Source organism: Vulpes vulpes, chromosome 10 (genome assembly GCF_048418805.1).
Source record: "Vulpes vulpes isolate BD-2025 chromosome 10, VulVul3, whole genome shotgun sequence".
NCBI classification, from domain to species: Eukaryota; Metazoa; Chordata; class Mammalia; order Carnivora; family Canidae; genus Vulpes; species Vulpes vulpes.
In genome coordinates this window covers 58,743,829-58,770,250 of record NC_132789.1, presented here as the reverse complement: position 1 = coordinate 58,770,250, position 26,422 = coordinate 58,743,829, and the positions used below count along the sequence as shown (strand labels likewise).

Here is a 26,422-nt window from a genome sequence, read left to right as displayed (position 1 = left end):
TTTCTAGATATTGTAGACCAGGGAAGATTTGTAAGAAAGTACATAGCAACTAGAATTTGTTTTCATTCAAGAACCTTCTTCTTCAGATAACTAATGTCAGAACTACAAATCCTAAATGATACTCCTTGTTTAGCATGACTGATATGGCAAATGAGTTTTATTCATTCACTTATTCATTGATTAATTTAGCAATTTTTTAAATATTCAACTGCTTAAAAGGAAGGATGGATTTGCCTTATGTTTCTTTTAAAAGCAGACAATACTAAAAGTATTTCTCAACATCCTAGGATTTCAAGGATACCTGATAGAAAAACACTGGTCTAATTGATTATAGATAAATATTGCTATCCTCATAAAGACTTTTGTGAATGTGGACTCCTCAACCAACCTCAAAGTTCTGTTGCCATTTGCCAAACACACAGTTGTTGTGTAAGTCAGAGAAGAATTTTCATTAATTTCTACTTCCTATATTTATAGAGTTGGTGTGTTAGGCATCTTCTACTTTAAAGTTAAACCTGACCTGTGGAAGGCAGCCTCCAAAATGGTACCAACATCCCACTTCCTGGTATTCACACCTTTGTCCCTTTAGTGTGGGCTAGATTTAACTGGCTTACTTCTAACAAATAGAATATAGCAAACTTAATCAGAATGTCGTTTCCTAAGTTAGCTTGTAGAAAAGGCTATGGCCTTCATTTGGCTGCTTGTCCTCTCTTGCTCTTTCATTCATTTGTTCTAAGAGAAGCCATTTGCCACATTGTGAGCTTCTCTATGGAGAGAACACATGGAAAGGAAACGAAGAATGTCTCTGGTCAACAAATGTTAGGGATCTAAATTCTGCCAAGTGCAATCAAGGAAATCTCCTGCCAACAAGCCATCAAGTAATTAAGTTCTGCGAGGAACTGAATCTTACCAACTGTATTACTGAGTTTGCAAGTAAAATTCCAACTTGAGCTTTCGGATGAGACCACAACCGACAGCATGATTAAAACATCAAGCGACATCATTAAGAGAGGCACCCAGCTAAGTTGTGCTCAGTTCCTAGAAACAGAGAAGTTCTAAGATAATAACTGTATTGTTTTAAGCCACTAAGGTTTGGGGCAATTTGCTACACAGCAATAGACAACTCAGCTACTTTTTTTTTTTAAAGGATACTTTAAAAAAAAAAAAAAAAATATATATATATATATATATATATATATTTTATTTATTTATTCATGAGAGACACACAGAGGCAGAGACATAGGCAGAGGCAGAAGCAGGCTCTCTGCAGGGAGCCTGATGCTGAGCTCAATCCCAGGACCCCGGATCATGACCTGAACCAAAGGCAGACACTCAACCACTGATCCACCTAGGTGCCCCTAAGTTACATTTTTATATTCCTAGAAAAGTAGAATTAACTTATCACATCTTATGATTAACTTCTGAATTTAAATTTTTTTGAAAATATTAACAATTATTAAAGTTGGATTATGAGCATGTTGGGGTTTATGACATTCTTTACCTTTGTATATTTAAAAAAAAACACAAAAGCTTCTTAAAATGCTTTATATAATCAGAAAGAGAATCTACATTTCTGCTTCTCATTTTCTACTTGGATTAAATATTCTCCTTCTTACAAATTCTCATATGAATTATCCCTCATTTTTTAGTTTTTTTCCCACATAAAGAGCATATTGATATAATTAGATACATTTATCTAAAAGCTACCTGACATAAAAAAGAAAGCCTTAGGAGATTTTATTAAATGTAGAATCTGTAGGATAAAAAGATTTCTAACTTACATGTCCATGAAATAAGTATGGATTTTATAATAAAGTAAGCCTGAGTTTAAAACCATGCAATAATAGTTATCATCACCAATCTTGAATTTTTAATCTTCAAAATTTTAATAAAATTTGCCTCATTGGCCCATGATAAAGAGTAGTAGGATAATACTAGCTAACATTTGGTGAACAATTATTATGTAGCTAGCAATTATTTTTCTTTCTCTTAAATCTCATATAAAACATAAAAGAACCAATGAGATAGATTCTGTTATTATTTTTCTATTTATCGACAGGGAAACTAGGCACTGAAATATTAAGTTAACTTTCCCAAGGACACACAGGTAGTAAGTGATGAAGCTGGGTAATGAATGAAAATTTTAATCATTAAGCTATACTATTAATAAGATAATTATGTTATGTATCTAAACAGTATCTAGCACTGAGAAAGTGAAATTACAGCGTAATTTCTTTCTTTTCATCATCCTCATGCAAATACAGATTTGAGAGACAGTGAGATAACTCTTTGTCATGTTTCTATCAGCATATGTTGTATAACTACCTCCAAATTTCCATGCCTTAAAGCAGCAAACATTTATTTTATCCTTACAGATCTACATTTTGGCTGGAAAGTTCTGTTTTAAACTGAAGATTCAATTCAAGACCATGTGTTTCTCACCAAATACCCAGGTCAAGTGTTTTTCATTTCAGATAAAAGAGTCTCAAGTGAGCAAAACTATTTTATGTTTCTTTCTTGGGGCTTCAACTCAAAGCTGGTACAAATGCACCCTCATTCCATTGCCAAATGAAGTCACATGGCCAAGCCTGAAGTCAATGGCACAGGAAAGTATTCCAGGCTCACAATGAATCATGCTAGGGAGAAGGAAGAAGGACTTCTAGATAAATAATAGTTTACCACAGCATTCATGGATATGTCATAAAACATTGGCTATATAGTTGGAACATTTAATGTTTAAGTTCTACACATCCTAAAATTCTATATATTTAGCATAATTTAGAAATCGCTTTCTAAAAAATTAATAATAAAATTAATAAAAATTAATTTCTATGTGAAGGAAACCTTCAACAAAAAGGCAACCTACTGAATGGAAGAAGATATTTGCAAATTATGTATCTGATAAGGGGTTAATATCCAAAATATATAAAGAACCTATACAACTCAACACCAAAAATAATAATTCAATTAAAAATTGGGCAGAGATCGAAAGATGAATGGATAAGGAAGATGTGGTTTATGTATACAATGGAATATTACTCAGCCATTAGAAATGACAAATATCCACCATTTGCTTCGATGTGGATGGACCTGGAGGGTATTATGCTGAGTGAAATAAGTCAATCAGAGAAGGAAAAATGTTATATGGTCTCATTCATTTGGGTAATATAAAAATTAGTGAAAGGGAATAAAGGGGAAAGGAGAAAAAATAAGTGGGAAATATCAGAAAGGGAGACAGAACATGAAAGACTCCTAACTCTGGGAAACGAACTAGAGATGGTGGAAGGGGAGGTGGGCAGGGGGTGGGGGTGACTGGGTGACGGGCACTGAGGTGGGCACTTGATGGGATGAGCACTGGGTGTTATTCTATATGATGACAAATTGAACACCAATAAAAAACAAATTCATTTAAAAAATTGGGCAGAGGATCTGAATAGACATTTTTCCAAAGAAGACATATAGATGGCCTACAGACACATGAGAAGATGCTCAACATCATCATCACTGGGGAAATTCAAATCAAAACCACAATGAGAAATCACCTTATATCTGTTAAAATGCCTAGAATCAACAAGACAAGAAATAATAAGGGTTGGCAAGGATGTGGGGAAAAAAGGAATACTTGTGCACTGTTGGTGGGAATGGAAACTGGTGCAGCCACTAAGGAAAACAGCATGGAGTTTCCTCAAAAAATCAGAATTGCCATGTGATCCAGTAATTTCACTGCTGGGTATTTGTACAAAGAAAATGTAAGCACTAATTCGGAAAGATACATGCAACCCTATGTTTATTGCAGCATTATTTACAATAGCCAAATTATGGAAGCAGTCCAAGTGTCCATCCGTAGATGAATGAATAAAGATGTGGTGTGTGTGTGTGTGTGTGTGTGTGTGTGTGTGTGTGTGTGTGTGTATAACATATGTAGTACTAATGCTAAGTGAAATCAAAGAAAGACAAAATACCAAATGATTTTACTCGAGGAATTTAAGAAACAAAACAGAACAAATGAACAAACAAAAACAGAGAGAAAAAGAAAATAGTCTCTTAAGTAATGAGAAGAAACTGGTGGTTGCAAAGGGAGAGTGAGTAGGGGGATGGGTGAAATAGATAAAGGGGATTAAGAGTATGCTTATCTTGATGAGCCCTGAGACATGTATAGAATTGCTGAATCGTTCTACTGTACATTTGAAACTAATATCCCTCTACATGTTCTGTCTCGCATGCATGCGCTTTCTCTCTCTCCCACGTATCATGCCTTTCCTAATTTTTTATTGGTCACCCATAGGCCTGTGCCTAGCTGGGTGGGGTCTAGGGAGGGGGTCACTGCTCCCTCCTTGGAGAATGAGAAAGCCCTGCCCTAGCCTTCCAAGTCAGAGATCAAAAGGGCAGGTGTAGACTTTCTCAGGTCAGCATGGGGTAACCAGGTAAGGGCACAGGTAGGGATCTAGAGCCCAAGCTTTCTACCTGTCAGCATAGTTGTGTTTGGACAGCCTTGCTGTCATCCACATTTTGGGCTTGATTGTGTCACTGTCCGGCTGCCACCCAGTGGGGCCGATTTCCCCACGTTCATCTGTGTACAGGAAGTCCTGAACAGCTGCAGAGCTTCGTCCATGGAGCACCCACAGGCAAATCACTGACAGTGATCTCGTGAAGGGCATCCTTGTTATGGATGATAAAGAGGCCCCTGTTGGCAATGCCCTCATCTTCCTTCGACATACCATAATCTTGTGACAAGTTTCTGGTTACATCTGCCAGCAGGCATGTTCAGGGGGTCCAAGGCTCCTTCCTTCTTGGGAGTTTTGATCAAAGGCCAGGTGGGTAAACAGAGAGTGGACAGAGACCCCAGCAGCTTCCAGCCTAACTTGCCAAAGTGCTCAGCATGTTCTCTGAAAGTGATCTTCAGCCAAAAGATGATGTCCAGTGGGTACAAAAAGAGGACCAAAGTATCTCTCTCTGTAGTCAGAAACTTCACCTCTTTGAAGGTGCCCTCCACCACAGAGATGGCTGGAAGTCCGGAGTGGGCTTCCCATGTGTATGTTGTCTGAGGCCATGACAAAGATTCTTGAACAAGGACAGGTCATGCAGACTAGCAGACTCGTGAACATGCATTTCAGTGCCCCCATTATATTTCAATTAAAAAAAAAAAGAAAAAAATGCTTTCTATCCTATAAATCATTCTCTTATTAACACTATATAGGTATTAACACAAGCCATCCTTTTCTATTTTTACACTTTTTTTTTTTAATAAGGAAAGCATGGATCTTGAGTCATTCTCAGGAAATTTCAACAACTCCTCAAGTTAATACGTAATGGCTCATAAGTAGTATCTATAATAACTGAATTATTTTAGAAATGATGACCACAGTTACTATGACTTTGGTTATTTTAATTTTTCTAAGATTTTATTTATTTATTTGATAGAGCGAGCACGGGCAGGTGGAGTGGCAGGTAGAAGGAGAGGAAGGCTGAGCAGGGAGGCTGATTTGGGGCTTGGTCCTAGGAGCCCAAGATCATGACCAGAGCTGAAGGCAGATGCTTAACCGACTGGGCCAACCAGGTGCCTGTTACTATGATTTTAAATGTATGATTTCTAGGTAACTTTGAGTAAAAGTTTTCACAACTATAGTCTGATTTCCACGGGTAGAATACAAGTGATATTTATTTTAACTAATTCTCCACAGCTGACCTTTTTTGCATTGGAGAATGTAAGAAACATCAAAAGAGGGACACCTGTGTGGCTCAGTGGTTGAGTGTCTGCCTTTGGCTCAGGGCATGATCCTGGAGACCCAGGATCGAGTCCCACATCGGGCTCCCTGCATGGAGCCTGCTTCTCCCTCTGCCTGTGTCTCTGCCTCTCTCTGTCTCTCTATGTGTGTCTCTCATGAATAAATTAATAAAGTCTTAAAAAAAAAAAGAAACACCAAAAGACTTTGGGTTTCAATTAAACTCCGTTATTCCTTATCACTCTTTGGCTATCAAGGACACAGGTTTGCTGCTGTTGCCTTTTCCAAGGGGTACCTCTCCTCAGGCCTTCCATTTTATTCATTGTTTTGTTTGCTTGTTTTAGAATGAATGGTTTAAGTGTCCGTCTCCCTCAAGGAAGAGGTTGAAACTGATTTACCTTAGTACCAATTGTGCCTATTCCAGTGCCTAAAACCTAGTAGATGCCTAATATATGTAAATTAAAGGAAGATTGACTGAATAAGCAGATGACGTAATTTTTACCATCTAACCTGCCTCTCAAAGTTACAAAGTTCTTTTTTTTTTTTAAGATTTTATTTATTTATTAATGAGAGAGAGAGAGAGAGAGAGAGGCAGAGACACAGGCAGAGGGAGAGGCAGGTTCCATGCAGGGAGCCTGATGTGGGACTCGATCCCGGGTCTCCAGGATCACGCCCTGGGCCGAAGGCAGGCGCTAAACGCTGAGCCACCTGGGCTGCCCACAAAGTTCTATTTTGAAAATAATAGTTTTTGACTAAGAAATACCCAAATTTATTTTATATACAAGTGAAAAACTTATCACCAACTAAGATGAAAAAGACTAGAAATCATAAATTGATCATGCAAGCCATGTTGCGATCAACATGGTAAAGTCAAGGAACTCTACATAGTTGGCATGAGCCTCCACCAGCACACAAAAAAACAGTTCTAATCCCAAAGAATAAAGGCTCACCATACTATGTAAAATATCAAGCATCCTAGGTATACTCTGGAGCTCACACCCTCAGTTTCTGGTTAGATGGGAAAATGCAATCCTAAGATGCATCACAGGGATGAAGTTACTATTGCAGAAACAGAGTAGTCAGTTTTAAGGACTGTCAAAGTTCCTGCCGCAGGTTCCCCTTTGGTACATCAGAGTTTAGGTTCATGTTGGCAACAGATCTCAACTTCAACTGTACCTCAGGAAGGAGAAAAAGAAAAGGGAGAAAGATGGCATCACTGCATACTATTTTCTAGGAATTCCATTGACTGCTCGCATGTATGTTATTTCTTTATCCAAAACATGTTTAGTGGAGGTCTAGTTGAGTTATGGATCATTTTATGTGCAAGGTAGACATAGAGGAGAGTATAAACTCTAGTGAAGGAGATGTCGAATTATATATAAAATAAGACATTGTAGGTACAATTTGCTCTATGAGAACATAGGACTCCCAACCTGGACATGAAGGCTATGGGAAAGCTTCCAGGGGAGGAAGCGGATTCTCAGCCGAGAACTGGAGGATGAATGAGAGTCAGCCAGAAGAACATTTTCAAAGAAAGAAAGACGTGGGCAGCTCAATGTATTTCTTTTATAAGCCATGTTGTTCAGGTCTGGACTGGAGAATTTGAGAACTACTGTTGATTTTCAATTGTCATTTTGACAATGTCTTAAAGATTTGTTTATTTATGAGAGAGAGAGAGAGAGAGAGAGAGACAGAAAGCTTGGGTGAGAGAGGGAGAAGGAAAGAATCTCAAGAAGATTCCCCACAGAGCACATAGCTCAACTTGGGGCTCTATCACATGCCTCTGAGATCATGACCTGAGCCAAAAATCAGGAGTTGGACACTTAATGGGCTGAGCCACCCAGGTGCCCCTGACAATGTCTTATATGAACATCCTTGCTTTTGGTAGAATTCCCAAAAGAAAGGCATGGAGATATTCCCTCTCCCAGGCCCTGGAACTCAAGGGTCCTGTAAGGGATCAAACTCAATCAGAGAAGATGGTGCCTATAACAGAGTCTTAGCCACAGTTGGTTGTTCTTATTTGCAACCAAATTCCCTGATAATTCAATCTTTAAAGGATTATGAGCAGAAAAGTGGCAAGGAGGTGTTTGCAGTTTAGGACAATTTGTCTGGCTGTGCTGTGCAGTTTATAACATGAAGGAGGGTGGCTGGTCAAGATTCTAGTTCTGGGAGTCTTCAATCAGCCAAACTAGAGATGCTGATGGCTACCTACAGTGGTGGCACTGAGCAAGGAGAATAGCCAGTGGCCTTGAGGGACATTGATGGAGAACTTACAAATATAAAGGAGTTAGGGAGGAGGAAAAACCGTGGCTTTCTTCATTCCCATGAAAAACATTTACTGACCAACTTCTGAATATACATTATGGTGTATAGGCAACTACGTGGAAGAAATAATAGAGGGGCAGTAGTTAGGATTTTGTAGAGAGGAAATGGAGTCTCTGATGTCAAGCAGGAGCTTGTGTCAAACAGGGGCCAGTGTCAAGCAATGACGCAAGCAGTTAAGGTACTGCAGCTAGGAGATATCACCCGGACCAGTGTCAGCTGACACCCCAGAACTGATTAGGGGCAGAACCAGAGGAGGTCTGCAGAGACCCAGAACAAATTAAATCCCTTTAAAAAGGGAAGGATTTTGGCAGCAAACTGTCAGACTCCCCAGACATGACCCCTCTGTCTGATCACTTAAAAAAAAGGCGACTATCACCAAAGGTTCTGCCCAATGGATCTCCGAACAGGACTGAGATCCTTCACTACTTGAACATAAGCAGCAGTAGGTGCCAAGAGCTGACCTGGACCAAATCGAGGCCTTAGCTCAGCTGTGTGCCCATGGACTGACTTCACATGTGGTTCGTTAGCTTCCTGTACCCTTCCGTTATCTTTGTTGCGTGGCTTGTCTTCTGTTTTGTGTGCTGTGTATGAAGCCAAATTTAATCACATAATGAATTGCCATTTAGTTTGGAATCCTGAACCTGCTTTATCATAGTGATTTAACTTTATGATTGAATAAAGTTGACATTGCAGCAAGACACAACTCATGTGTGCGCCCTCATAGCGTGCTCGTGAGAGACTCAAATAAGCAAAAACCTTTTTCGAAGTGACTTAAACAGGAAGGAATTTTTGTGCTCATTTATCTGAGAGTTGAGAGATAAGATTATTGATTTAATCTCCCTGATATTTGCTTGACTATTTCATCCTGTTTCTGTGCCTTTCCTTATTGGGATGATATGAATAGGATTAGGGCAGTTTGGAGCCACAAATCTGTGCCCAAAAATGTTTGGAAGAAGCGGGTCATTTCTTTTTGTATCTGTCTCTTAAGGGAAAGTCCCTAATTTCCTACAGGTACAGAAAGCTTCTTCTCCTTCATCACTGTTGTATATTAGGGCATGTGTCCATTCCTGAAATATTTATTGTGGCTAGAAAATTACATGTGTGACAGGCTTAGGCATGAGTTCCTCTGATAAGACTGATTAAGGAAAAAAATATATAATAGTAATAAAAGGAAAGAGTGTTTATTACAAATAAACACTATTAGCAATTTCAGGGGACAAGATAGTGATAGAACATTAGAGTTTTTTTTTTATCACAAGAGAATATTACAATAACTTTATGCCAATATATTTGAATAGATGAAATGGTCAATTTTATATAAAAAATAAGTTACTAGGGATCCCTGGGTGGCGCAGTGATTTGGCGCTTGCCTTTGGCCCAGGGCGCGATCCTGGAGACCCGGGATCGAATCCCACATCAGGCTCCCGGTGCATGGAACCTGCTTCTCCCTCTGCCTGTGTCTCTGCCTCTCTCTCTCTCTCTCTCTCTGTGTGTGACTATCATAAATAAATAAAAATTTAAAAAAAAATAAGTTACTAAAATTGACTTAATAAGTAGAAAAATTGAATAGACCAGCAGCCATTAAGACACTGAACTGGTTGAGGGGGACGGACAAAAACCTTTCCCTAAAACAGGCAGTAGATCCAGATCATCGTATCCATTTTACCAGATGTTAAAGTTATTAGTAATTCTTATACTACCAAATTATTTTAGAAACAACAACAAAAAAAAAACCTATGGAAAACTGCCTTACTCATTTTATGAATCTAATATAGAACATAATATGGGAATCAGGCAATGGTATAAAAATTAAATTATAGTTAAATCTCACCTTTCAAAAAACATGAAGAAATAATAAAACAGAAATCAAATTCAACCCAGTGTAGTATTTAAAAAGAACTCAAAAATACCAAAAATTTTTATTCCAGGAATGCAAGGTTGGTACAAAATATTTTTTAATTACCAATTCAATATAAAACACGGATCTATTAACTGAAAGATCACATTATGAGAAAAAAATAAGTGCTAAAAAAATTGAAAAACTAAGCACCCGTTTATTTAAAAAGCAATTTAGGAGTCAACAGGAATGTCTTTACCTGATAAGGTTTAACAAAAAAATCTAGAGGAATATTATTCCTAAAAGCAAAATGCAAGAATCTTTCAAAACAAGTGTTTTACTATCATTCAATTATTGAATACTGCATGGGATATCCTAGCCAATATTATAACTCAAGAAAAATAAATACGAAGCATACGAATTTAAAAAGAAGTCACAAAAAAAAAGTCACAAAATAGTTGTTATTTACATAGAACATCCAAGACAATCTTAGCATTCAATCAAATAGAGAGTCCAGTAAGTTTCCTGGGGACAAGATCAACATAATGAAATCATTAGAATTCTTATAAGTAAGCAATAATAAATTAGAAAATGCTATGCAAGACATAAACATTCACAGTAGCAACACAAATTACATTTTCCTTTAGTACCTGTTAGAAGTAAATTTAATGAAAATTGTGTGACACATCAAAGAAAAAATATAAAATATTAAAATCCACAAAGGTGTATAGGTGGATAGATAGATGAGACTCATATTTATACAGAAAGCAGAACATGTCCATATTGGCCAATTTTGGGTGGTGGGCACACTACTATGTGTTATACTACTTGTTGTACCTTACCTTGCTGTATTTTGTGTGTGTGTGTGTGTGTGTGTGTGTGCGTGTGACTTTTCAAAACAAATCAGTAGAAGGAGTTTCATGGTTCTGAAGAGAAAAATACATTCTACTACATGAATCAATAACATAAATTTCCTATAATGCTTTTCAGAAGTAAAAGTTTGACACAAGTATTTCATCCCTAGAACCGAGGCAGAAATGTTTTGTAGAGTGTCTGCCTAAAAACATTTGCTGTTTGAAACCAGGAAATACGGAAGTCTATTCAAAAATAACATAAAAAATAGGATGATAGGATTAAAGTCTTAAATAAAAACTACCAAAGTGGTCTTCATTAAAATGATTGTCAAGGGATCCCTGGGTGGCGCAGCGGTTTGGCGCCTGCCTTTGGCCCAGGGCGAGATCCTGGAGACCTGGGATGGAATCCCACATCGGGCTCCCGGTGCATGGAGCCTGCTTCTCCCTGTCTGTGTCTCTGCCTCTCTCTCTCTCTCTGTGACTATCATAAATAAATAAAAAAATTTAAAAAAAATGATTGTCAATACAGAGTCTCAAGTATACAATAAAATTGTGATAGTCTCATCTCATTCAGAGAGCAAATCAAGCTAATGTGACTGAAAAGTGTTTATGAAGCAAAGTGAGGAAAGTTTTGAGGAAAATAATATTTTTCAAGTGTTTTCCAATGTATTTTTTAATAGTCTGTATTTTATTCCTAAGTACTACATTCATTTCTGCTAAGACACTAAATCATACATATCTTCTGTCTGAAAGTTGTATTAACACTTTTCAGTATATCCATAAAACAGAATTATTTTTTCTTTAGGAATTAGTGAAAGATATTTTTCTCATCCTAGTTCCGAATATTATTAGATACTTGACGCCTTGGGATGATTTAAATTACTTTCGATAAGCTCAAGATACAGTTTTACCACATTGCTTCCTTGAACCAAAAGGAGAAGAATTCCATATTAGCTTTATCTTCTTACTAAACTAAATTAAACTAAAATGGGAATGATACCAATTTTTTTAAACCAAAATATATATATATATATTTGGGGGTCAAATATTGGTATGTATGGGAACCTTGAATTTAGTTCTCCTCATAAGAGCTGGGAGCTTGGAAAATCACTGGGGGTTAAATAGAGGATCCAGACAACTTCATGGCAATGAACTATAAATCCTGAATATTTTCTCGCCCGAATATGTATCCTATTGTCTCAACTATTAAAATTCTACATATGATTAAAATCCAATTTAAATTTTATTGTTTCTTAATGTTTTCTCACTTGATTAAAATTAGATATGATCTCTGCCCAAAAGCTGGTTTAGGGGTTTGTGTGAACCATGCTTGGAATAGTATTCTGCTGGATTTAGGAGAAGAACATTCAGATTATCTGGGTCAAGCCTCTCTCCAATGAATAAATGATGTCACAATGCTGCCAAATAGGCCAGCTTCTGTTTAAACACTGCTAAGTGCTTACAAACCTCAGCAGATACTTTACATGGCCCATCTAAGACACAGTATCTCTACCTCTGCTTCTCCTTACCCAAGCCAGAAAGCTAAGGAAGTATCATAAAAAAACAAATCCAGATTTACGTAAGGAGAGACGTTATTGAGAAGAACGACTATTTCATTAGGAAGAACTCATTGGTCTCAGAATTCTAGAAACATCTCAAAATGAAACAGAAAAAAGGCTTTTCTTGTAGAGGGAGGGGTAAGCAGTAAGTAAAGAAAGTTAGCAAAAGAATGCAGAGTGAGCAGACTGCGTATTGCCTGTGGCTGGACAGAGAATGTCTTGTCTTGGGTAGCTACTTCTCCCCCACGCTGAGAGGGGGACGTGTTCTGCATTTTGGTGCTTGCTTAGGGGGCAAGCTGACGCTCAGAACCTTCTGGCGGAGAGGGAAGTCAGACTGAAGTTTGGCAGAAACAAAGCTATGATTTAGAAATGGTCAATTATGATCACTGGGTGCAAAACAATAATGTGCATCTGGAAGATGGTTTTGTGATGCTGTCCTGGCTGTTGAGATGAAAGCAGAAGATTATTTCTGCTTTTGTTTTCAGGATAAAAAGGGACCTGCTTGGCTGGCAAACATCTTCCATAGATATGACACCTACATGTGGAGAGCAATCCAAAGAATATGAAGAAGAAAGCTACGAATGAGGAGAGATGGTAGGAGCCAGATCACTTGGCATCATTGAGTCGGCATAAATGTCTAGACTGAGACTGCTTTCTGCAAAATAAATAAATCAATTAATTAATTTTAAAAATGCTGTTAGGTTAAGTCACAATTTCTGTTACTTGTAACCAAAGATCATCTTAAGTGATAGGAAACACATATTTAAGAATCTACTCTAAACTTTTGGCCAAAAAGCAACACTAATACATTCTTTTTTTTTTAGATATCCAAAATCACCATTGTACTTTTCTTGCAAAAGTTTTCACATTTATAAATCCCCAGTCCTGTGGATTTTCATTGATTTTTTTCATACTTATTTTCAAAAATGAAATGAAAGTAAACAAATACATGTATCTTTACAAGAAGCCAAATTTAATGTGTGCATATATATGTATGTGTGTGTCTGTGTTTTCATTCTGCCTTTTACATGGTAAATACTCTATAAATATTTTTGAGTAATTCCATCAAATTTCTAATTCTGACAAATTATACACATTGAGAGGATTTGGAAAGCTCTTTCAGTTTTAGTGGCATTTCAAAACATCACCACTGTGCTAATAGCTACGTGACAAGAATGAACTAAAACTAAATATGGATATCTCTCTGAAAGTCTTTTTTTTAAAGTTAATTGAATTATTTCAATTTGCATTAGTGAAGTACAATATTTAAAGAAATCCTATGGTGAAACCTCTTACAAACGTAATGTTTCCTTTACCCATAACTTATCTGCTGGGTTTTTTAATTGCTCTAGGCAGAAACTGGAAGACCCCAACATTCACTGTTGTCCATCATATAAGCGTTAACCAGGATGTCAGCAAACAGTTTGAAGAGCATCCGGGAGTCAGAGGAGAGGCAAAGGGTAGCTCAGGACAACTCTTCCAGTAAAAAATTCTACTAAATGAGGTGATTTAATCTGGAAGCAGCTTGATTCTACCAACCGACTTTGCTGAGGGTTGGTCTGGGTGCCCCTTTATGGTCCATGTTCATCTCCTAAGTAAATCTGTATCCCTCTTGGTTTACTAAGACCCTCCCTCATCGTAGCCATAAAGTTTCACTTTTTGAAGTTCACTAATTCCCTATCAGATCCATGTGCACTTGAGGGTGATCAGAGTTGCAGCAGTTAATAAGACCTGACTGGAGACCTGATGCTGCCTACGATGGAGTCTCCTAGGATCTGTAGAATGTTATATAAGGACAATAAGAAAGCAAAGACCAATAAAATCAATAAGTCACAGGGATGGAAAGTATAGCACAGGGAATATAATCAATACTATTGTAATCACTTTGTATGGTAACAGGATGGTAACTACACTCACAGTGGTGAGCATTTTGTAATATACATAATTGTCGAATCACTATGCTTTACACCTGAACCTAATATTATATGTCAACTGTACATCAATTTTAAAAAAAAATGCTCTGGGATCCCTGTGTGGCGCAGCGGTTTGGCGCCTGCCTTTGGCCCAGGGCGCGATCCTGGAAACCCGGGATCGAATCCCACATCGGGCTCCCGGTGCATGGAGCCTGCTTCTCCCTCTGCCTGTGTCTCTGCCTCTCTCTCTCTCTGTGACTATCATAAATAAATAAAAATAATAAATAAAAATTTTAAAAAATGCTCTCTACCCCACATCAGGCTGTTTGATTTGCTTTGGCCAATGTAAGTAAAACTGACATGTGGTATTTTTGAGCAAAATATTAGGATCCTTCACGAGGCTATGCCATTTTTCATTTCAATTTTTGCCTGTCATAGGAGCTTCATGTACCAAGATGCTAAGGCCTGTTTTTCCAACTTGATCCTGGATTGAAGATGTGAAGTAGAGTCACAGCCAAACTGAAGGTAACATGTAACGTGATAAAAAAATTATTATTTGTTGTTGTTGTAAGCCTTTGAGATTTGGGGGTTCTTTGTTATCAATCTAGGCTAAGCTGACTCATACAGAACATTATTCTAAATGGTAGGAATAAAAGTTAGAATATCTTAAAAAAAGAAAAGGAGGCAAAGACCAGATAATATATCCTATTATTGTCATAGTTAAACAAATTCCCTTAGGAAAGATAAACATCAAAATAAGTTTTAAACGTGGCTCTCAATATATGCTGAATGAGGAAAAAATAATCTAAAGAGGGATGCTATGTTATTATATATCAAAAAATTATATCTTTCAAGCGTAATGCATGACAGCAAAAGGTTAACATTGCCCATTATTGGTATTTAAAATATATTTTAAAAGGCTTGTAATTAGGAATTCAATCATTCATTCATTGATTTGAGAGAGAGAGAGAGCTTGCACGCATGAAGGGAGGAGCCGAGAGGGAGGGAGCTGACCTCAGACTCTTGCTGAGGGTGGATCTCTACCTGGAGCTTGATTTCATGACCTGAACCGAATGCAAAAGTCAGGTGCTTAACCAACTGAGCCACCCGGGTGACCCTAGGAATTCAATTATTCATAAGTAAATGCATCCTTCCCTGTTTTGTGTGACCAAACACAAAATTCATTATATTTTAGATATAAAACATTCAAACATTTTAAAACATTTTTTAAAACATGTTTTTGGCAATTCACTTTGAATAATCCATTTTCTTTAGCAAAACTTCTGATCATGAAATGCAAAATTAAGCTTCATATTAGGTGCTAAATAAAAGACAATTCACTCAAAATCTCAAATATGTGTAACACTGAGTTTTCTATCAATGTGTTATACTCCTCTTTATATAAGGACGCAAAACAATATAAATTATTGTTGGTAAAATTTTATGACATAAAAGCTATCCCTAAAGCCTTTATTTTTTTAAAGATTTTTTTTTATTTATTCATGAGAGACACAGAAAGAGAGAGAGAGGCAGAGACACAGGCAGAGGGACAAGCAGTCTCCATGCAGGGAGTCCCACGTGGGACTCGATCCCGGGTCTCTAGGATCACACCCTGGCCTGAAGGCGGCACTAAACTGCTGAGCCCCCCAGGTTGCCCTCACTAAAGCTTTTAAATAAAACCATCCTATATTGGAAAATGTTTGATATTTGAAACGCACCAATTCTGGGCCCTTTCCTGGTATTTATAAATAATTCTTATCTGGAAGAAGAGATGTGTTTCTTATAAGGTTTTATAAAGAAAGGGCTAGATTTCTTTTTATTGTTTTTTTAAAACAATACTCAACTATTATATTGATGAAGTTATAGTGCAATTCTGTCCTCTGCATTTTGGCCAGGGTTTTTGACCATAAGAGCTCTGCAAATCAAGTTTATATGATGTTTATTGCCGAGGTCTGCAGATGGAGTTTAGGGAGGAACGAGACAAAGAAGAAAGAATTGGAGGGCAACTAAAAAAACCTACCTGTGGAACAATATCTGTATATTTAATATCAAGCAAGGGATAATGCCTCTGCCAAATCTGTGATGTTTTTGCAGATCACCGGCAATGATTTGAGGAAAGGGAACATTTTTGTATATTCTGATTTACTCATTATCTCTTCAATTCCTCTCAGCTCTGATAGCATTGAGAGCTAGAAAAATATGCTATTTGCATTGAATAATTACAGCAGGAGACTTGAAAGTATAAGCATTGCTTTCTTTCAAAGTAGAGGGCACGTCAAGCCAAATGGGTCATGGGGACTAATCCGAACAGTGTCCTGGCTGGGCAGGCTGGCTGACCCCAGCTTCCCTTGGCTCCTGCAGGGCCCTTTACACTGGGTGATTGAGGAACTGGAAAATAACGACCGGTCTTAGAGCAATTCAGAGTTCCTTCCCATGAATACTAGAGGAATGTAGTTTCTTTCCCTGAGGTTGTCAAGATTTTATGGGCAAAACTTTTTTTCTTTTTCTAGCCTCTAGCTCCATTATCCCTCTGTTACCAGTGTAGGAATCAGACGTCAAGTCAGATACCCCAAGACCATCCCTCGAGTTTTCTAGTAACTACTAAGGTGCTGCTCCATGTTTTCATCCGTTTACTCTAAACTCCTCCAACCATTATGGTTCATGATTAGCTCCTTCAAAACTTCCATCCTGGGGCTGGACTTGAGCTCGAGGGCCCTTATAAAGAGAAAGAACTCAGCAAACCAATGCAATTTTAGAGCTGAGAACAGGCTGACATTCTAGAGCTTGCATCACTGAAGCGGGAAGGCTCCATGTGTAGTAGTGTTTCATCTAATAATAATATTGTTTCCTCAAAGAAAAGAAAGTATAGGAAGGCAGTGAGATCATACCGAGGGGAAAACCACAAGTTCAGGAAAAGAGAAAATAAAACAGAAAATCTAAGTAAAGAAGGACGAGACCTGATTTAATGCTAGCCTATCGATTTCTAGACTGCTCATCAGAACTGCATTTCCCAGCAAACTCTTCTTGCTTAAGAATCACAATTCCAACTGATTTCGAAGATTATCTTGGATACTGAGTATGAACAACTAAAAGCTGACTTTAGCTCTCCGTATATTTGGATTTAGCAAACATTTTGTAATTAAGTTCTATGAACAAAATAAATTCATTCTTCTTTGTCAGTCTCTTTTTTATTATGGAAAAACAGTAAAGGGTGAAGTAATATGTAAAATGCCCAAGTATAAACACTTTTAATCCCAGAACCTGTTTATAAAATTGCATTGACCAAAAACATACTTATTTTTGTCATTTGTATTACCCTGGATGGCTTTTGCAACACTTAAATTTTCATGCAGAATTCTTGTTTCTTATATTTTGAGAACAAATATTGTAGTGTTCTTTGCACTGGGAACCAAATTCAAAACTCCTCTAGCATCTTACAGTAAAATTTATTTCTTTTCCTTCCAACACTCATTCTTCCTTACCAATATCTATATGAGAGATTATACATATGATTATATATATGATATTTTTCTGAGACATATGAATTCATATCATGACATATTAGGAGAGCTCAACATTTTGACAAAACACAAACTGTTTTTTTTAGAATTTAGAACACACATTAGTTACCCAATGACTGATAGTCAATAATCTTTGAGATATAATGGCTAATAAAAAATTCTAAAAACTTAAGGCATCAGAAAATGTTTTTAAATGACTGCTATTTATGTTTCCTAAAAATATGCTTTGTTCAAACAGAAATGTTCCGTTCTGTGCACATGAAAAAGTCTTTCCTGATGAAAGTTTAGCATCAAATGCTTTTTACTTACAGCTTCAGAATCACAAGTGTCTTCAATTTCTCAATACAGTGGAAATAGCAACAGGAAATGGATATGGTTGTGAATTGACCTAGTGAGGATCAGTGCAGATGTTTGGACTCCCTTAAATGAATGCTCATTGTAAAATTCAAAATGACTAACAAAATAGCAGAAAATGCTAGATTGCTCAGTTTTTTCAAACTTATGTTTTCTTCACATGGATATGGACTTACCATCACTGGAGTTCAGGAGCTCTGAGATACGTAACACAGGCCTAAAAGCTCCATTAAAAGGTGTCAAGTTTTTCACAATTGTTTCAAGAGATGAAACATGAGGTCAAAATTTTAGAAGGTTCCTCCCAACTTTTTGGTTTATTTGTTATTACTATTTTCCTTGATTTTTATCCGTTCTCTAGTATCTTTGTCAAGGGGTGATGCTCTGCAGCAAGGGCACAGGACAGCAGGAGTACTCTGATGAATCAAGGAAATGCAGCCACTGGGGCAAGTGTTCTCCTCATTGGTTGCATGGCGTCATTGAGAAAGCAACCCAGTCGCTGGCTTTTTCTCTATCCAGGTACATCTTGATATAGCCATCAACCCATTGGTTCTATATATGTGCTAGGAATTAACCTCTGGCAAAGCAGAGCAAGGCTCTGACTGAAAAAAATGGAAAAATCATAAAAGACGACAATAGAAATACATTATTTTCTTTAACCTTTTTGTTTACTTCAACATCCTCATTGGAAAACAAAATGAGCCATACGTGATATTTACTCAAAGGATTCATATTATCCATAAGGATATATCAAAGATTAATTTATTGCTACCAGATTAATCAGGTGTAGGATTTATACCTGTCAGTTCTGCAAATAGATGGCCTATTCAAATATTTCTTCATTCATTCATTCCTTCAACAGTATTTATGGATAATATGTTGGTTCATAGAAATTCTTCTGTGTGCTGAGCATAAAGTAGTATATCTCCTAATACCAAAGACTTTCTATGTAGAGAAAGAAAACAGAAAATATGTAAGTTGACAAAGAGAGATGGTAATTTCATAAGTGCCCTGATTGACAATAAAACCTGATGCTGTAACACAGTGCCTAAGATAGGAGGGAAACAACTTTAGAGTATTCAAGGAAGGACTTTCTAAGAAAGTAGCACCTGAGTCATGCACTTTGGGTTTTCAAGTTCCCGTCTATACCAGATTGCTTTAGGCGCAGGGAATCGGAGTTTCCTACCTATGCATATCTCATAACACCCAGCAAATTGCCTGCTTGGAACAAATGCTTGTGAAGAGGGCAGAGATGAGGAGGTGAAGTCTGTTCTCTATCCCATATTTTTTAGACAAATGAAGTGAAGGAGAATGCGTACAACCAGGAGAGAAAAAATTGGAAGTGCATGGAGTCCTCTCCTTCCCCAGGAGGAGAGTGACATATCTAATTGGTTCATTAGGGAGAAGAACCTAAGCCTGTCAATCCCTGCCCTGGTATTTCTTTCTAGCAGTTTCTCCTCAAGATGCACATTTTCTCTGCTTTCTGAAAGCAGTCTCTGCCTCCATCAAGGGGAGGCATCTGCATTTCTGAGTATATGGATTTTATTCTGAAGGAAAAAATACAAGGAAACCCAGTTGCAGACCTGTATCTGAAACACATTTTCTGTTTCAACTTATTAATAATAAGACTGTGGTATTTTTAGCTCTGTCTCTCTCCTCCTCCATCTTAAAAAAGCAAAACAAAACTCAAGACTGCTTAATGAATGAACGAATGAAAGAGTGTACATCAAGTAGAGGTTATAACCCGCCCACTTATCTCGGCCTTCTTTGTGGGCTTGTTAAAATCACTGCTCTTGGAAGATTGAGGAAATAAAGCAAGAATCTAAATCAGTAACTTCTTAGTAGAATTGCCTCATCTGGCAGCCAAGATAGCCAACAATGGGGCAAAGATATGTTTTAATTTTTTTTCTCCAAACTAAAGACCCTCTTAACTTGAAAGAATAGAGGTCTGAGTGCTAAATATCTTTGCAACCAAGATTAATGAGAAGTTACACCAGGGAGAATGCTTTACATACATAAAGAGGTAAGTTCCATGCATTTCTAATCAGCCAAGTATCCTCATTTATTTCAATACAACTTTGTGTGCCTGAAGACTGATATTTGAGAAGCTAGGAATTTTAAACACTTCTTTAACTCATTAGGAAGAGCTTATTGGATCTTATTGGGGGGGGGGGGCTTTTAAGAAATATTTGACATCATCAAAATTAAAGTTATTGAGGAAAACATACAGTAATTCTCAAAAGCAATGTACTTGTTATGAATAGCTCCTCCAAGAAAATTCCCAGCATCCGGGGATCCCTGGGTGGCGCAGCGGTTTGGCGCCTGCCTTTGGCCCAGGGCGCGATCCTGGAGACCCGGGATCGAGTCCCACGTCAGGCTCCCGGTGCATGGAGCCTGCTTCTCCCTCTGCCTGTGTCTCTGTCTCTCTCTCTCTCTCTCTCTCTCTCTCTCTCTCTCTGTGACTATCATAAATAAAAAAAATGAAAAAAAAATTCCCAGCATCCCGTCTATGTCCAAACAGTACATATCTAAAATAAAGATCATGAGTCACACCAAAGAACTAGAATCCTAAATTCACCAGCAAAGCAAAATACAAGGGAAAATCACTTTGTTTCGTTTTAAAAAGTGACATCCAAACCTTTTCTTCTAATTCTCTTAAAGATTTAATGTTTTCTAGTATTATTTCTTTTCCAGAGTGGTCACGTCTTCCTCTATAATAAGCATGAGACGATTTCTGGGAAGGAGATTGTACCAATATTATTCTGTAAGAATATAGCAATTACTTAACAATTTTACTGTCACTGGAAAAAATTTTAAAAATAAAATCTTTGCTGCATATAACTCAACACCCTCTTATATCCCGCAGGACTTTAATTTAGATTTTAATTCATGTATTCCACCCTTTAGAACTTTTTCAATTTCCTCTTCATGAATTCAACATTTTGATTTGAATATACTGGAAGGGAATTGAAGCTTAAGCCATTGTGGTCAGGTGCGATTATGGTATTAACCACCCATGCACGGGCTCACCTATTAATAATTTCCAGTAACAATGGAAACACCACATCACGGAGGTTATTCCATCGAAGGCAGGCTTCCTTCAGCTGTGATCTCACCATCTAATCGCATTTTTCACAAGTTATTAAAAAGACAGTGTTGGCTAGATGGAAGCAGCCCAGAGCTCCACTGAATCTTAAACTATCACAAAGAGGCAATTTATAGTTGTTAGCCACTTGGCATTGCATGAATACCAGATTGTACTAAAACATTACCTCTCAATGGTTCTCATAAATTTCCATACCACCACATGTTGTGTACAAATGGCTACCCATTCAGAAGTCTATGAGCACCCGGTACCGGTTGAGTCTTGGCCTAGGAAACGGGTATTTTGGCAGCTTTTGATCAGAAAAAGTTGATCCCAAATTTATCACATTAAAAGGAATTTCCAATGAAGGAAATTTCAGAACTGGTAATACCTCCAACTCACCCATCTTATACTTTAGTACGTATGGTCTAGGTTCAGCTCATCCTCTGATACCTCTACACAGGAGCACAGCAGAACTCTGACCTGCTTGCCCATGGGCTTGCCCTCTGCTTCGTAATGGACAGTCCCAAGGCCATCACGCTTTGATACTCTTTTCTTTACCTTCCCAAAGTATACATGGCAAAAGCAGTTCTTCTATTCTGCTAGTAACACCACTATCCTTTTTTCTCTTTCCAAATAATGATCTACTTTTCCACTCATTACCTACAGAATGAATTATGCACATTTTGAAAATATGAAAAACAAATTAACACTTTGTTAGACTTAGTCTTTCAGACTTGTCTAAAAAATAATATGATATATTCTGGTAATTATTCATGTCAATAATGCAAGATAGATTTAGGACTTATTTTTTTTAAAAAAGACTAATTAAAACAGAGTAAATAAATTATCTTTTATTTGGGAAAGGCAGGGAGGGGGCTATTTTTCCATTCTTCTGGTGTTTGCTTTCTCATGGAGAGGACTCCAAGAGGGGAACGTTTCTAGTCTTTCTCTGTTCCATCATTTATTTCTCCCAAGGTGTAAATAATGACTTAAAATTATTGGTTATTTTGTGATGAAAAACTGGGGAATTCAGTCACTTCCCCTTCTCCTTCTCTTTGGAGCCAGAGTGTTTACAAACAAACACAGACATATTTGTTTTGCCTCTCTATGCTCACGCCCCAAGCATGAAGGTCTGGCCCCAAAGCCAGAGTTAACTGTGGCTAAGTCTATCTAATTATCTGCTTCCATATTAAATATCCCACCTTCCTTCAGATATAAGCCACCATCTGCAATATCAGTGTTATCAATAATGCTGCTTTACTCTTTTGTCTTAATATTTCAGTTGTTCAGAACTCAGGCAAAGAATTTACTTTTGTTTCTTAGGCTCCCCAAACCCTAGATTATTTGAAGAACCACAACAAATTAAGTAAAATGTAATGATACCACCTACTGCAAGGGATAACACAAAGATCATTGGAGTAATCAAGGGACTTGACAAACACCCATTCTTTTCTCATGTTATTTTTTTTTTCCTGACCTAGCAGCATATCATATTAGAATATGGCAATTACCTGAATCACCTGCTCAAATATATAATAGGACATTAATATTTGCAAAAGTTAATATTATTAACTGCAGAGCAATAAGTCCATACGAGGTAATAGTCAAATGATAATTAATAGCTAACACTTTTGAGTGCTATGTGAAAATAATTCTGAAGACATAATATCTTATTTAAACTTGAAAACAGCTCTATTAGGAGCACGATTATCATCTCCACTTAGAAGTGTTAAAATTCAAGCATAAAAAACCTTTTGGAGGATATAAAGCTCTTTCAAGATTGAAAGCCAAGTCTGTTAGATCTCAAGGCCCATGTATTCTAAAATCATACTGTATATTGTCTCCAAATCATATTTTCCAGAATATTCTGGGGAAACTAGAGAATCACTTTGAAAATAAATGCAACTTCATTCAACTTGTTTCTCTTAAGATTTTATTTATTTATGCATGAGAGACACACAGGGAGAGGCAGAGACCCAGGCAGAGGGAGAAGCAGGCTCCCTGCAGGGAGCCCAATGGGGGACTCGATCGATCCCCAGGCCCCAGGATCACAAACTGAACCAAAGACAGATGCCCAACCATTGAGCCACCTGGGTGTCCCTGCTTCATTCAACTTGTATTTGCAGTTCAAATCTCAACAATATGCTAAAACACACACGCATTAATAAAAAACATGGCACTGCAAAATTCATAGATTTTATTAGATACCCATTGTCTTGAAACAAAAGGTTTGCCTAAAAGATAATATGTAAAGGTGAGGGGATTCTTCAGGATTCAAGGAACAGAGCTATAGGGAGATCATGTCAGTAATTGGAGATCCATCCTCAGGACACAAAGGAAGGTAAGAACTAGAGGAAGTAGTCCCAACTGCCATGTAGTCAAACCTCATGCAGAACCGAGATGCTTGCTGTTCAGCATCTTATAAAAACAATTTCAGCAGCACCTCAATGAACTCAAACATGTGACGCCCTGACTTGATGGTGACTCAACAGCTCTGTTTTTGTTTCTCTCTCCATGTGCTGCTTTTTTTTTTTTTTTCCCCTATTCTGCTCCTAACTGCCTTTAATCTTCTCCATGACTTCTGCTTTCTGAAGACATCAATTGCTTCATGGCTTTCCTTACAGATGAGGTTAGATCATTGGCTTTCTGACTCGTTCAGAGTCAGGCTATCATAGGTTGATGGATTATTGTTTTCATGCTTTTGACTTCACCCTTCTCTAATGCTGTATAACAAGCAATTTTCTTCCTGAAGCAGACTTTCTTTTGCTCATCCTGAAACCTCTTCTTTGATGTCTCATCATGTTTGATCCTAATTATTTCAAAGAAAGACAATGCCTTTGATGATATCCTTACTTGCTTAAGAGGCATATAGATTTGCTAAGACACAGTATGTAGCCATTTCATTTAAATTTTTTCTACTCCTGTCTCAGTCCATCAGTTTTTCATTTTGTTTTCTTTTAATCATTATTGATGATGTTGTCAGCTGACTAGGGTAGCACGCACTAGTGTTAACATCCTGCACAGTGACACAGTTGTAAATACATGATATAAGCATTATTATATCATAAAATTGGAAGGTGCACGTTGAACCATCTTTGAGGGTTTTTTCCTCAGGAGATATCATGTTCTCCTCCACCACCTTGGGTAGTGATACATTCCACCTTCCTGTCCAGAGAGATAGTTGTTAACCATAGTATCACTTGCCCCTGACCACAGTAAGTGGCTCAGGGATGCATTCACCCAAACCAAACCAATCAGAGCCCTTTGCCTGAAGGCTAACAGTTCCTCTTTAGAAAAAAATTCTCTAATAATGTGCTTCCAATGTTGTTCACTAATCACTATTTTTATGACAGGGGAAAAAATTGCCTACCATAGAAGGAAACAGAATCAGAAGACAAGCAAAAAGAGAGATGGGGGGCGGGGGGAGATAGGGAATAATTTCTGATTGTGGCCAAGCCCCGGTTTTTATTCCATAATCCCCCAGAAGTCTCCAAGTCCTGAGGTTGTTCCTTTGTGTTGTGAGCTACTCCAGTGCCCTTCCGATAAATCTTTTTTATTGCTTAAACTTATTTGTGTGAGGTTTCCATCATTTGCACCTGATAATGCTGTGATATAGTATCCTTCTTAGACTATCACACATATGTGGTCCCTGATACAGAAAAGCCTGAGTGTGTGTCTCAAATTCTCTCCGGTATAAACCAGCTTTATTTAACAGACTTCTCATTCAAGGTTACTTGAATGTGCCTCTAATTCACCATGTATAACACAAATGAATTCATCCTTCATCCCCCAAGTACTATTCTTATGTCATTTCCTTTAAAAAAAAAAAAAAGATTTTATTTATTTATTTGTGAGAGAAGCACAAGCCTGGGGGAGAGGCAGAGGGAGAGGAAGAAGCAGGCTCCCCACTGAGCCGGGAACCTGACTCTGGGCTCAATCCCAGAACCCCAGGATCATGAGCTGAGCAAAAGGCAGACGCTTAATTTACCCAGCCACCCAAGCGCACCCCTGTGTCACTTCCCATGTGTTTTCATTATCCCTTCAGTTTCTCACTTCCTATTCATTTTCTCTAGCATAGCAGTGCAGATTTCTTATATAAACCTGTGTAGCTGATTTCTTTCTCCTCTGCCTTCTACATGCCACTTTCCACAGTTATCTATTTATACATCATTTTGAGCAACACCGCTCAACTTCAGATGAAATTTTAAAATCTGTACAGTAAGTCTAAACTTTTCAAGTCTAAATCCAAAGCCATTTTTTAAAGGTAGTTTATTTTTTTTTAATTTTTGAAATATTTTATTTATTTGACAGAGAGAACGTACACAAGCAGGGGGAGCAGCAGGCAGAGGGAGACAGAGAAGCAGGCTCCCTGACTCTCTGGGGTTCTATCTCAGGATCCCGAGATCATGACCTCAGTCAAAGGCAGACACCTAACCAAGTGAGCTATACAGGTGCCCCAAAACTCAAGGCTATTTTTGTGGCCTATACCTATCATTTCTACCTAAGCTTTTACTGTTTTCTTTCATCATTCCCACAGTTATCCACATAATGTCCCCTAGTCACATATTTATGTTTCTACCTCTGCACCATCCATTTTACCTAGGATGCCTTCCTATTTTCATCTTATTTTCTAAGTTTGTCAAGCTCTGTTTTTTCCTTGGAGGATGTGTTTGCCCAGAGGCTAGATAAACTAATCAAGAGGAATCGAAACTAAATGTGATAAGAGAGGAGAAAAACATTCAGATAAATATGTAAATCAATTTACTATGGAAAACAAGTAGCTAAGATATTCAAAGAAGGAAAACATGGTGGGAGGTGCCAGCGAGTCATATGAGAAAACATTGGACCAGCAACCATTAATTATACTTATAACCTCAAGTGAAAATATGTATTTTTGTGCAGGTCCCAAGTAAAGTGAATTTTAACTTTTAAGAAAAAAAAATAAAATCAATGGGTAGACTTTGTAGAGCTTTATAGGAGGGAAATACAGTGTTAGAAGGACATATAGACATATGTCATTTTGACATATGTCATATGACATTTTTTTTTTAAACACAGCAAGATCTGTTTAATAATAAAGTGGTTTGTTGAGGTCTAGGATTTTATTATTTCTTTTTAGAAAAAGGACAAAATTTACAAGATGCAAAGGTCTTACACAATACATTATCACTGATGTTTGTTCTCTTTACACCCTAACACGGGCCCTGGCTTAGCCAGTACTGGGAAGAACATGGATGCAGTTGAGACCCAT

General features: G+C 37.5%; 1 long non-coding RNA gene across 1 annotated transcript in view; it reads left to right on the top strand.

Moving 5' to 3' along the window:
• The first annotated feature begins 12,622 nt into the window (after positions 1-12,622).
• The window catches only part of LOC140594339 (uncharacterized), a 30,393-nt gene continuing 16,593 nt past the window's right edge, over positions 12,623-26,422 (top strand). Inside the window, exons 1-2 of the long non-coding RNA XR_011995056.1 lie at positions 12,623-12,892; positions 14,650-14,736. This is a non-coding gene — a long non-coding RNA (uncharacterized lncRNA). The remainder of the gene's footprint in view (positions 12,893-14,649; positions 14,737-26,422) is intronic.